The 12,153-nt window shown below is 38.1% G+C and overlaps 1 protein-coding gene across 10 annotated transcripts in view; it reads right to left on the bottom strand.

The window, feature by feature from the left end:
• TANC2 (tetratricopeptide repeat, ankyrin repeat and coiled-coil containing 2) overlaps positions 1-12,153 on the bottom strand; it is a 336,817-nt gene that overhangs the window by 230,001 nt on the left and 94,663 nt on the right. For all 10 annotated transcript variants that reach the window (XM_054224167.1, XM_054224164.1, XM_054224162.1 and 7 more), the window contains one exon: positions 3,743-3,805. The gene's annotated coding sequence lies outside the window, so the exon portion shown is untranslated. The remainder of the gene's footprint in view (positions 1-3,742; positions 3,806-12,153) is intronic.

Raw genomic sequence — 12,153 nt, 5'->3', positions numbered from 1 at the left:
ATTCTCGTATTCATCTGCTTCTGCTATCTCAGAAGATCCTGAGGCATCATATTTCTTTAGCGCATCTTCCCTGAATTCCCAATAGGAATGATGGAAATAAGGTTTACTAAAAGGGTAATTTCTTATGTGTTTTTCTGAAAAAGAAGAAAGTCCTCTGACAGAAAATACATACTCAGTTATGCAAAATAACAGAAAAGCTTGTTACTCGTAAAATATTCTATTTTAAAAGTTCCAGGGAGCACCAGATTGTCTCTTCTCACGAGAGAAGCTGAACTCGCTACATTAGAAATTAAGAAGTGTGTATAGTAAGAAGAGTATATTAAGACACCAAAAAAGGTACCTTTCTGAATATTACTTTTCAGGATTAACAACATGTAAAGACTACATTAACATTTAGTGAACAAAAAGCTAACCTTTCACAAATTAGCAAACTGTTTTCAAAGAGCACTCAAACTTCAGAAATTAATAAGTAACAAGGACTTCTTTAAAAACAAGTGACAGATTTAGAAAGCTAATTATCACAAGATGAAAGAAATTGAAAAATGAAAGGAAGACACACAACATAAACCGAGTCAGGCTTTCGAGCATTTACTCCATGTATAACCTGTATTGCACACAGAAATCTGTTCCACGTTCGTTTGCAACAGCTGCTAGACCGAAACTTCCCATGCTCCTCAAATAAATTATTCAAAGTTTAACCTACACTCTTATTCTAAATTGCCCTGAAATTCAAGAGGCTGTTTGGAGAGACAACCTAATGACGAGGACTAGCAGCCCTGAAGAGCACATTTAAGCAGCTCCGACGTTCGCAGGACGAGGAGGACTGCCGCACGTCCTAACTGGTAATTGTCAGCGGATGTCAGAAGCTCCACAAACTTCATGACGATCAAGTGCATTAAACTCTCCGTCTCACAGAACAGCTCTGACTCACAACAGGAGTGTGAATAACTGATTATAACAACTCTGAAGTCAAAGGAAATGTATATTTATAAGCTCGGTCCATGCACATTTAAAAACACCGGAGCAGAATTTAGAGATTACGTATTTCCAGGAACTTTAGGAATGAAAAAAGCATTGTTGTAATCTAGCAAAAGTGCCAAAAACTTCAAGGATTATTTGGAAAAAGGAATTAAAAGGACTAAACCCCACCAATTACAGGTTTTTAGGCAATTAAGAGTTTATTAGACAAAGTTCTCCAAACTAATAGGATTTAGAAAAACTGAATATGAACACAAATGAATCATTTCATGTTCCCTCGTGAAAGCCTGACCACTAATCATTATGATGAGAGGGGCTGACGTGAAGGTCTATCTCTCCATCCACTCTGGCCCCTCCTCATTCAAAATACTTTGAGATCTCTTGACTACCCTTCCTACAGATCCGGCCACTAACCCCCGTAACCTAAGAGCCCCCGTATTTCTTTTCTCTCCTTTCCTCCCGTGACCAGCTAGATATGCCCCTTACTGTCTTTGCTTCTCCAACTGTCCTTGATGGAGATACATAAAAATAACTAACAGCACTCACGCACACAGCCTTTAATGCTGCAGTTGAAAAGTAATTCTGAGACCATAGCACGGTAATATTCCCATGTATGTGGAGTTCCCAACAACAGCCTTAAGGTGAATGCGGCCAAATATACTTCTTTATGAGTCTGTGGTGATTATGTTCACTTAAAGTCTGCGTTGTTTGTCTTCAGAGGGAGCTTTTATACAGTTAAAGCCTGAGAGGAATGAGACAAGTACTGTATTACTCTGGAAACCCATAAAACTTACTCTGAGGAACAGCTCATTTTGGTATGGTGCTTGAAAAATGGCACTTCCAGAGGGCTAATTAGCTTGGCAACAGTGTTGGACTAAAGCAGCTATTTGCTTCTAGAGCTGCAAGGCAGCAGGAGGACACCAGGAGAAAGGCGCAACTCTCCATCATTCAGCACTGATGTACTCTCTGTAGGCTTGAGTTCCCTCACCTCCATTAACAGGAGACACATTTGCTTTTTTTTTTTTTTTTTTGTCTAGAACACAGTCATACTGCTACTAAGAAGGATGAAGAATAAAAGCCCGACCGGTAAGAGAGAGATGCCACTGACAGACAGCTTATGAGTCACTCTGCATCTAGATAACCTTACCATGCTCAAACAACAACACTTCTGGTAAGATAAGCTCACTGATCACAGAATACTAACTACTACTACTACTACTTTGCAACCTGAACTTGTTGGTCAAGGTCTCGATTTATTCTTCGGGGAAAAAAGTTTCTCCAATGATACTTTTTATTTACGTGTTGTGATTTAACTCCAAAAGAAAACTAAACAGCTGTTTAAAATGGGATCAGGAACACTACTGAGAGAGTGCAATCACTCACTAGAAGAAAGTCAAAAGTCAGAACCAGTTCTCTCTTGAACATGAAAATGTGGTGACCTTGAAATTAAGGAAACTTAATTTTGAACAGGACTTTATCATTTTGCATAACCTGGTTTCTAATTCTAGATTAATGATACAGACTGAATTCATAAGGGACACTTGCGTTCTCCACATACAATGTCAATTATACTGCCCCTGAGAAAAACGATAACCGAGGAAAAGTTAGGAATGCGATCGCTTCACTTTCATCAGCCCATCTTCAGCGGTTTTAGTGTCTTCTGTGCTGCCTGTAACAGTCAAAATCATTGCTTTGGTTGTAAATATTATTAGTAGCTGCTTCCGTCAACAACCATTTGAACTAGGTATTTAAGCTTGAAATAAAACGTGGCACCATTCTGCAGAAGCTGAGCCTAGTTCAACTGTCTGCCTTGGAAGAAATTTGAGGGCACTTCCTACAGCTGGAATCCATAAGCTTCATTCTGTCAGGACCAACAACCCTGATTCTGCCCCAAATCAGCAGAAGACTGAAGCACAGCGAGTTTCTCCATCAGGAACCGCTTGCATTTCAACTTTTAGCTATGACGTGGAGCAGCCAAAAATCCATCACTCGGAAAAACACCGGCTACATACTGCATGTACTATTTGAGGCTCCTATCAATTTTAGTTAATTTTGAAGATACGACACAAGATGAAAACAAAAAACTAGGCAATGTATAAAGTGGCAGGAAATGTTGCAGCACTCGACTACTTCAAGAGGTTAAAGGAAACTTGAATTCTTTTCATAATTTTTAAGTGATGAAAAATACATATTAAAACCCAGCCCTAATTAAGGAGCTGCTGTAAGCCTGTTCTGCAAATCTGCTCAAGTCTCAAGAATATTCACTATGGAAGTGAAGTTCAATCCATTGGCAAGCACTGGAGATTTTCTCAGAACACAGAAGATTTTGTATTTTACAAAAGATGACTTGAAAAATGAAAACACCAAAGTATATTTGTATAGAATGCTGTGTCACTCATACATTTTGTTTACAAAAAAAGTATAAATACTTTAACTAGCAGTTAGAATGCACTCAAATAACTTAGAACACTACATAAAGAAATATTTTTATTACATCAGTTTTCCTGTTGATCACCTCCAGTAGGAAAAGACAGAGGATGACCAAACAGTAATATGTGAAAGCTATTACACCTTTTTCTCCAAATACAGAAACAATGAGGTTAAAACTTGGTAAAACCGATATAGGACAACAGTGTCCATGCTCCATGTTCCATTTCCAGGTGATGGCAGATTAACAAAGAAACAACAGAGGACAACTTCAATTCTATTTAAACAACTAAACGCAAAGAAAATGTGGGACAGTGGAAAAAAAAAATTCTCCTACCTTGATATCTTTAGACAAGTTAAATCTCTAGTAAAAAGCGTCTTCCTCCATTCACTGAAAGTCCTGAAAGACATTAAAGAAAAAAAAACACAACAGAATTTAGTAGCATCTTCTCAACACACTACTGTATCCCATGCTGTCCAGCTGCGTGCACAGAACTATAACAATCTCATCCCAGGAATAAATCCACAACTTTTCCAGAGTATGACTGCATAAGCCATCAGACAGCCCCCACCCTTTATCATCACAATTAAAAAGTTAATGCTCATGCTTTTAAATCTCCATTCATCAATACTCATTTCGGCCACTTGTCTCTTCCCTCTCACCATGTCTCAAACAGGAGGAGAAAAGCAGGTAACACTTCCCTTTGACACGCACCATACAGTACACTATTTAAAAGATAATACGTTACTCGCAAATATTTTCCTTCAACCTAGCAAGCTTTCCTGCTAAAATCCTGCAACCTCCCCTTAGTGTTTTGTTGGTTTTTTTTTTTACAACCCACTCCTTACATAAACACAACTCACATGAGGGATTCAACCCTAAATCAAGAGTTCAGTACTTGGCCCTTTGCTCTGTCATCACATTCTTGTTACAAGTTCATCCACAAAGAGCCAGCAGAAATGTATCTTGCTACTTACTGAAAAAGACAGAGCACCTATTTCTGTACCAGGATGTGTGTTTATTTGTGCTGATGACATTGCGTTACCAATCTATTCTGTTGCTTTACCAATCTACTCTTTTAGAAATCTCATCTGAGAAACAGCAAATAAAAGGAAAAATACAGACACAATTCATTTGTCGTCAAATAAACAAACAAACAAAAAAATCACAGTAAATTGAGGCCACTTTAAGTTTGCAAGTTTAAAGCAACGTAGAATAATATTCAACCACTTCATTAGGGTTTTTTTTATTCTACTGCAAGAGGATGCTGAAAAGTAATTGACAGCTTTGCTTGTAATTCACATAGCTCTCCAGAACCTTAACAGAAATTTCTCAGATGGTCTTATACGAATAATTTTGTATATTTAAAACTGTAAGACATTCCATAAATTCATGAAGCGAATTTTATTTCTCAGGGTTGCCAATTACCTCCCTGCTTTCAATTTTTCACTTCTGTGGAAAAATAACTAAATAGCTAAGTAACCAGCAAACAATGCTCACCAGGACTGTGGCTGTTTCAATCAGTCAAGCAAAGAGAAGATGCAAATGCCGCTCTAACCCCACCGCAGTGAGAGCGACTCCTGATCTAGCTGGCAGGGAGGGGATGCTTGGCCAAAGTGCCCCTTGCTCCCCGACTCTGCCGCAGCCTCCTCCATCCAGCTCGGGCACCACTGACGGGACACTGCCCCACTGGCTGCCCCACGCCACTGCCAGAGGACATCACAGAATCACAGAATGTGTTGGGTTGGAAGGGACCTCTAAAGGCCATCTAGTCCAACCCCCTGCAGTGAGCAGGGACATCTGTAACTGGATCAGGTCGCTCAGAGCCTCATCCAGCCTGGCCTTGAATGTCTCCAGGGATGGGGCCTCCACCCCCTCTCTGGGCAACCTGGGCCAGTGTCTCACCACCCTCGCCAAACTCCCTCTCTGGGTGCTGCAAACTTCTGCTCACACTCTAAACCACCCGACTGCCTTAGCATCTGCATTCTGTAGAAGCTATATCGTTAGGAAGAGCCAGCTAAAAATTTCCGAATGAGTGTCCAAGCACACACAGCAAAAGACCAGAGTTATAGAACTGATTTTAACTGAGCCCATATGAAGGCTGAATCCAAACACGTTCAGATCAAGGAAGATTTTTATTAGGCATTACTTCACAAAAAGAAACGCTATCTTCCTTAGATCCTAAAGAAACAGAAGAAGAAAGGATCTTAAAACATTTATTTGGCATTTTCCACAATTCCTTTAACAGGTCAAAAACTTGCAAACACCTCCAGTAAATGAGCGTAGAGAATTTTTTGGAAAACTGAAAACATCCATAGAACTTTGGAATAACTAAAAATAACTCCTTATAAACGTTTTGGTTTGCTGCCATCTATCTTCTTAATACATCTCTCTTAATAATATCCCCTGTAAAACAGAGCAGAATTCGGTTTATGCAGTGTAGGCTGTAGATGAGTGCTGACTACCCATAATTTGCTCAATAACTTTCCATCTGTATTCAGAGAGCATATTTGATGAATATGCTCTGCATTGAGCTTTTAAATAGCAGAGCTTTCATCTGCTCATATTATTACATTAGAAATCTTTATGTGAATGCAGCAGATATTAGTGGGTTGTCAATAAAAACTGAATGTCATTAAAGTGCTTTTATTCTTTAAATGCCTTTAACCCTCTAATTATATTTGTAAATTCTACTATTTAACTGTATGAAAGTTATAAATTCTGACATGCTGTATCACAACAAATATATTTAGAGGCTAATATACAAACAGTTTGGGGGGGGTCAATTTTAGACTTATTCCCTCTTGATTAAACATATAAATCACAATTATGGTGTATTTCAACATACAGTCAGGATTTCCCCATATATTCTTAAGAGTCCTGTGGTACGGCTGCAAGTCATAATATATAAAAAAAATTTACTTTTTTTTTATTGTTATCATTATATCAGTATAATTTTTACCAGCCATTTCTCTTGGACTTTGCAGAGAGACTGTAACAGCCCTGCTTCTTGATTCTTACTTGTCTCCAAAACCAATAGAAATAACTGACTATTGCTTGCTCTATTTGTTTGCTCCCCACTAGCACAAGGCGGCATACCTGTAAAATGGGCAGAAACAGCCGCAGAAAAACCACCCAGCACTGTCCTACCAACTGGAAAATGTGGTTCAGTCTTCATACTCATTCTGCTTTTGGCCATCAGTGAAGAAGCCAATCACTGTCAATTAGGAATTTTGCCCATAAAAGCCAACTAGGAATAGCCAGCTAGTGACTTCCAATTCCACTATACATTTCTATACTATGTTTAGCATTCCAGTATACCCATCGCTTCATTCAACTACATCCATTATAACAGAAATCATCCCCCTACAATAGTTTTTGATAATTCACTGCATTTGGGACATTTTCACTGATGTAGACAATTTCTGAATGAAACCATCATGGACAAAGCTGCTCTGACAGCAGCGAATGAAAGGACATGATGTAATTTCCAAAATAAGAAACAAAGAAATGCTATTAAAAAGTACAAGTTACTAATAATGACACAAAGCCAAGTAAACACAAAGTTAAGAAATAGAAGAATCAAGGTTTAGCATGCTCAGTAGATGAGGTAGTTTAGTAACACAGAGACAAAGCAGTCAATCTGCAGACCTGCAGTCTTCTTTCCTGGATATACCTGTGTATATCCTTCTGCAGAAGAAGGTGTTAAAAAACTACCAAAGTGTAAAACACCACCACCATGCACATTCACCATACCTCTAACATCCTTCACATTTAGCTTCAAATAATTTCTTTAAAAGGGCTTTCCTTATCTTCTGTTAAACACATAAGTATATGGTCACAAGTCAAACTCAGTTTCTAAATATGTACAGCCTAGTGCACCAAAAAAAAAGCATAAAAGAAAAGCTAGCTAAGTGGACTACCCTTAAGAAGGGCTCTCAGTTAATATAAGAATTATTGAAACAGGTAAGAACAGTTTATGAGAGAGAATCACAACGTTGTCAACACTTAGCTGATGGAATTTAGCACCCTCCCGTTGTTCTAACCCAGAAGACAAGTACATACAAAAGGAACGAATACTTTAAAGTACAGGAACACATTCCAGCTGCAATGTTTTCCTGTCGAGCTAAAAATCCATGACAAAAAGACTTAAAGTTTTAAGATTTAAGAAACAAAACAGAAAACCTGCCTTCCACAGTCACTTGATTACAGCAGTAGAGGTACAGTACGAAATGATAGTAGAAGGGTTGATTTCACAGTAACAAGTCTGAGAAGTATGTTGAGATATCCTGAGGTGAATAGTCCCCATTCTATATCTGAAAATAATTTAACATCAGTATCAAGCAAACTTCCAATTAACAGGATGAAATATAAGACCAGTTTTCTATTCATCCTAGAGCAAACAAAGCAATCTTTTTTTCCCATAATCTACGCAAGCAGATGTTGCATTTGAGCAGGTAAAAATTCACAGCAATTTTGCAAAGCTAATTGAATTTGAAGCCTCGAACCCAAATGTAGTATAGGTCACATGTACCCTGATCTCGACAGTTTAATTATATTTTCCCAGAGAAATTAACAACTTACTCATACTTTTATCAACAGAACATTAATACACAGACATTAAACACAATGACCATCTGTCTTTGAAAATCATACAGTACACCAATGATCAGAACATGTTGCTCAACCAGTCCTGCTGGAAAGAAAAGCTCCAAACTGGTCTCATGAATAGGGATTTCCATCTTTAAATGAGGTTATTTTTCTAGTTTTGGCTGTCAGTTGCACCAGCTGGTATTCATCTGATAAATTGAGTAAGCTTGGATGGTATTCTAAAATCAAATAAAATCACAGTTTAAATTCTTTGCACATACATACATGTTGGAAACAAAATACATAATGACAAAAAAAAATAAGTCTCGATTCCAATTTTAACTCACAAATTCATTTTTAAGTAAAATGTGCGTTTTAATGATGGCTGTCATCTAACAAACCAAAGATCAGGAAAATGGCAATATTCTTTAAATTTTAGTAATGTAAATATGGCTGACCTAACTTTATTAGGGACTAATCTGGAAAACAAGTCTCCTATTTCCATCTTGATAAAGAGTTTGTCTCCTCAATTTCTTATTCTCTAATTAAAAGTAAGATTTGAATCATATGTTACCATACGTAATTACTGTACTTGAGGAGTTCATTACATAGGAACGTATACCATTGATAAATCAAGAACTCCACAAATAAAACCATACAACAACATAACACTTCACTCCATAATTAGATACGTCTTGGCTGTTTTTCAACAGAATTAAGCAAGCATCCACTCTACCATATTCTAAGTTGGCAACAGTTTCTTCATGATCGTTGCTCTAAATAACTATGCAAAAGCATCCAGACATCGATGGAATTATGGAAAAAAATAAAATAAAATCAGAAAAATTGTCCATGCTTTAAATTAAGATTTTTCTGCTCACCCCATGTGCCTTCAAAACACAAAAACCAAAAGAAAAAACCACCCCACTCTGTGTGTTAAATACAGATGACATTTACATTCTGCTATCTGAACAACTCAGGACGCCTGATTTTATATGAAAATTATAATGAGCTTCCATTTTATTTCCTGCTTAACAAACAAATAGTTCCAAGCTATTAACGGAGTATCCTATTTTTCAGCATCTTAATAATGTTTATCAAAATTTACAAACGTATCTACCAGCACAGTGATTTTTGGGGCAGGAGCTGTCGTCGTCTTGTTGTTACAGTGACTGCTGTTACAAAGCCCTCACCTTTCCAATGCCTTCAGACGCTAATTACCATAACATGCTTAATAACATTAAATACAACCTGTCTGTTCTCCCTCTCTGCTCTATCTACAGATTGGTCATTATTTATTAACTAGTTGTTTTGGGTACTGCACTCATAATCCACATGCCAACGTGACCATAAAATGATGGGTTATGTTAAGTATGCACCAAGAAAAATATTTTCCTTCCAGAGTAATTCAAGGTTAGGAGACCTATGATAATTATCTGACATTTTAAGAGATGTCAGCAAATAACTAGAAGAGGAGACTTAATGGCCCACAGATATCACGACACTGAAAAGCCATCTGACACAGTGGTCGTTTTGAACATCGCAAGCCTATTCCAGTGTTTCCAATGCTGTAAAAGTTTTGCCAGGGATTTCAGTAAGAACCAAACAAAAAATTCTGACCTGACAACACCGCTCAAACCTATGCAACCTATCAAATTTAATGATCAAATGACTAAAATGCCAAGAGTGTTATTTACAGCATAGCTTTATCCCAAGGATCACATTTACATTCCCGTGTCCATGCACCACCATCACGGCTGATGCTGCTTCAGGCACTCTTGGTCAGAAAGCGGCCTGAGAAACAAGAAGGATCAGCCAGTGCCTTTGGAGATGGCTGCCAGAACAGACTTCTACAGATCCCCCCTCTCCCTGCTCTCTTTTTGTTTTATTTTAATTCCTGGTAGAACTGTGCTCAATTTTCACAAGTTTGTCTCGCTTGACTTTTCTCTGGAGTGTGAAAAGGACACACGGACAGGACCTCATCTAGCAGAGGAACTTCTTCTGTTGCTTCTAACGCAAGAAGGCACCTCACAGCTGCTACTGTGCTCTTTATCTCCAAAGACTCCTGGATATTGAGGATATAAAATAACCACTCCAAACGTCCTTAACCAGCTCCTACAGAACAAACGAATTTCAAAGAAAGTCAAACCCTTTTCTCTGCTCCTTCAGAAGCACGCACCCAGAACTCAAGTACTTCAAAACACAACTCTTCTTCCCAGCCTGTTTTCTCTTTCGTGAATACACCCATGTGGAAACAGTGTGGAAAAATGTGAAGGTGAATGCAATTACCAGGAGAGAGAAGCAAGTGCAGATGGGGGAAGAAACTGGAAAAATGAAACTGGGGGGGAGTGAATGGAATCTCTAAACGAGAAACAAGGCAGAAGTGTCACACAATGTAAGGAAGACTGAAAGACACAGGGAAGTGATAAAAGTGAAAATGAATGAAAGTAAGAACACAAGTAATCATGACCAAAAAATGTTTCTGGAAAGAGATTCTAGGAAAAAAACTTGCAAGAAATAAAAGAGAAGTCACTCCACCAACATGGGTTTGCACATAGCAGTGACTGCTGTGACACTAAGACCTACTTCTGCATCACACCTAGCAGACGCGGTGGGTACCGGCGCCGGCTGACCTAATTAGGGCTGTGTAATTCAGTACGCAAAGCTACTGAGAGAAGGAACATGCCGATGCTTTCACCGTAATGCACGTACATGATTGCACCAACAAATGTCTAACCTCACATGCTGTAAGCAAGTGACATGAAACAGGACAGTCAGGAAACACAGATAACTGGGGGTGGGGGGGAATCAGAGCAATGAAAACACTGAATGAGGCATTTTGGGTCTTGTTTTGTGTTTTGGGGTTTGTTTTGTTTTTAACAAAAATATTACAAGTAGCTTGAATATTTTATTTGAATTCATTTGTTTTTATAATGCCAGAGGACAGAATTATCTGCAGTTGAACGAAACAAAAGTAATATCGTGTCCCTGTAAAAAGTCAATTACTCAAACATATTGTATAGTCACAGTTCTTTTTCAGACATTCCCTGTATTTGATATAATCAATAATACTAAGGTTTAACATACACAAACAACTTGGGCTTTGGGTTTAAACAAAAGAGGGAAGACAGAAAGAAAGAAAAAAGAAAAAAAAAATCTTACAAATTACAAAGGATTTTTCATGTGTGAAGCCATACCCACATTAAAAAGGACAGCTTTTTTGTGTTCCTAACTTAATCTGCTAACGCTACAGACCATAGCTTAGATTCCGCGTGAAATACAGCACTGAAAAGGGGATTTAAGTGATAGTTTTTTTTCACTTGGCTTTCATTTTTTTGGTAGCTGGCTAACTATATTCCATGCAGGAAAACTGTGCCTTAGCAGAAGTGCATATTCCGCTTTAAGTCACTTCTTCAAACCTTCCAACAAGGGAATACATGTATCAGTAAGTACTTGAAGGAAAGGGCATATTTATACACCTTTTATGAAGTATAAAGTGCTATTTAAAATAGGTCTGACTACTTAAGACAATGTGTTTAAACTACAAGCAGTTATAAATGAAGCCATTGTATCAGCACACTTGAAATTACAGCATACAGCACATTTCAAAAGAATTCCATGTTGTATATATGAGCTCTGCTTCATACTGTTCTAGTCAGCTAACAACGCAGAGGTTTCTGATTTCATCCTGCAACGGGCAGCGAAAACATAGATATGAGGACTTGCAGTTCTGGCATGAGGAACTGCAGTTCCTTAGTTTTATGCAAGGGACCGCTGAAAACCCTGTGAGATTTTGAGGCTTTTTCTAACTGGAGAAACCAGCTAACCTAAAAGCAAACTGTTACAGGTCCGTTAAGAACTTAAGCCATGAGGAACCAAACAGTAGCAGGAAGAAAACGGTCATAGTGAGAGTACCAAAGTGAGCTGGGCACTTCCCAAACACCAGACTTAGCTACTTTCAATGTGACTCTTGAAATCTACAACATTACCATGGCTTAAAAGGTAGGCTGAGAATAGTGAGTATCCTCTTAACTTATCCCAATTGCAAAACAAAACATATTGGCTCACAGGAGCCATTGCCTTTGGCTCAGGTATACTTAAGTCATTTCCGAAGACTGGTACAGGAGCATTTGAAAAACCTGACCTGAAATTTGTTT

Source organism: Rissa tridactyla, chromosome 19, assembly GCF_028500815.1.
Source record: "Rissa tridactyla isolate bRisTri1 chromosome 19, bRisTri1.patW.cur.20221130, whole genome shotgun sequence".
Classification (NCBI taxonomy): Eukaryota; Metazoa; Chordata; class Aves; order Charadriiformes; family Laridae; genus Rissa; species Rissa tridactyla.
This window is presented reverse-complemented; position numbering and strand designations above follow the sequence as displayed.